This window comes from Abramis brama, assembly GCF_963993115.1.
Source record: "Abramis brama genome assembly, chromosome: 1".
NCBI classification, from domain to species: domain Eukaryota; kingdom Metazoa; phylum Chordata; class Actinopteri; order Cypriniformes; family Leuciscidae; genus Abramis; species Abramis brama.
This window is the reverse complement of record NC_139963.1, coordinates 58,868,839-58,870,117: the sequence shown is the minus strand read 5'-3', so window position 1 is coordinate 58,870,117 and position 1,279 is coordinate 58,868,839. Positions and strand designations below refer to the sequence as shown.

The window sequence follows — 1,279 nt, the reverse complement described above, 5'->3', positions numbered from 1 at the left end:
TGACAGGTGCAATATTTGAAAATCGATAATTATTATTTTATTTTTTTAAATTACATTTATATCTGCATTTATGTCAAAACCTAGAGACTTTTAAACATCAAAATATCATTTATTAATATGTATTCATATCAAAATGACATATAAACATCTTTTCCTATTCTATTTTGACTGGAAACGCTTCCAACACACTTGCGTGTCGCGTGAAAAATAGGCGTTGGTTCATATTTCTAGCTGGCACGCTTTTTTTTCTGCACCTGAGACGTGTGTGTCACGCAGGCAGTGTGTAGCCGGCCTAACACATCAACCCAATTTTCATTTTCAACCAAAATTTGACATCTAAACGATGAAGTTCATGTCCAGTAACATTTCTAGCTGGGGTGACCTCACATTGTGGCCATAATATGAGCACACAGTGAGTGCGCTGTGAGGTTACACTTGTGTCTCAGGTGTGATCATATGGAGAGATCACTGTGAGATCAACGTGTTGACTGGGATGTTAATGGAAAAAAAAATCTGTCCAAAAAACAAACAAAAACACATTTTAATCTAAACTCGGTGTCACTATTTCTTCAGGGTGATCAGAGTTTTTTCTTTGTTTTCTGAGAAGAAGAAAATAAAACGATGAACAATCCTCTGTAAGTTTTTGCTATTTTAAATATTGCTGCAGATTTGCTCTAAACTCATCAGTATTTTATTCTAATATTGTCGGCATCTCTATTTCCTCTGGGTGCTTCGAGTCCTTCCTCCCTGCAAAATAAAAGCATTGCCTGACCTCTCGTATGTGTTTTTATCATGATTGCAGATTGTTCCAGATCAGATGAGTGTGAATCATCAGATTGTGTGCGGCTCAAAACTCACCAGCTCTTCTTGCACAGATGATCTGAAGAAGAATCACAGTAGGAGCAGCAAACACTGCGATCTCAACAATAATCACAATCACTGCAGGAAACATGAGAGGAAGAAGAGAAACTGTACATGACTGAAGTCAAGGGTATTCAACTATCAACAGTTATTCATAGATATTCATGTTATAACTTATAAGTGAGTTTCTAGCACACTTGCATTTCTAAGTTTGCAGAAACATTGAAATGTTGAATATCTATTTATTGACGGCATCTAAAACATACAACGTTTCCTGAATGAAAACATTCAGATGCACAAATATTGAGGAATCCTTCGAGGTTGATGATGTGTGACAGTGATCATGTGATCATTAACTGTGTGTAGAAGCTGCTGCTGTAGTTCGTTCACACACACCTGGACTCAGAGAGATTGGTGT

General features: G+C 36.9%; 1 long non-coding RNA gene across 1 annotated transcript; it reads right to left on the bottom strand.

Moving 5' to 3' along the window:
• Positions 1 to 683: 683 nt before the first annotated feature.
• On the bottom strand, positions 684 to 941 carry LOC311077671. The gene is made up of 2 exons (XR_014604957.1): positions 859 to 941; positions 684 to 747 (listed from the first exon to the last, which is right to left on the bottom strand). It is a non-coding gene; the product is annotated as an uncharacterized lncRNA (long non-coding RNA).
• Positions 942 to 1,279: the final 338 nt, after the last annotated feature.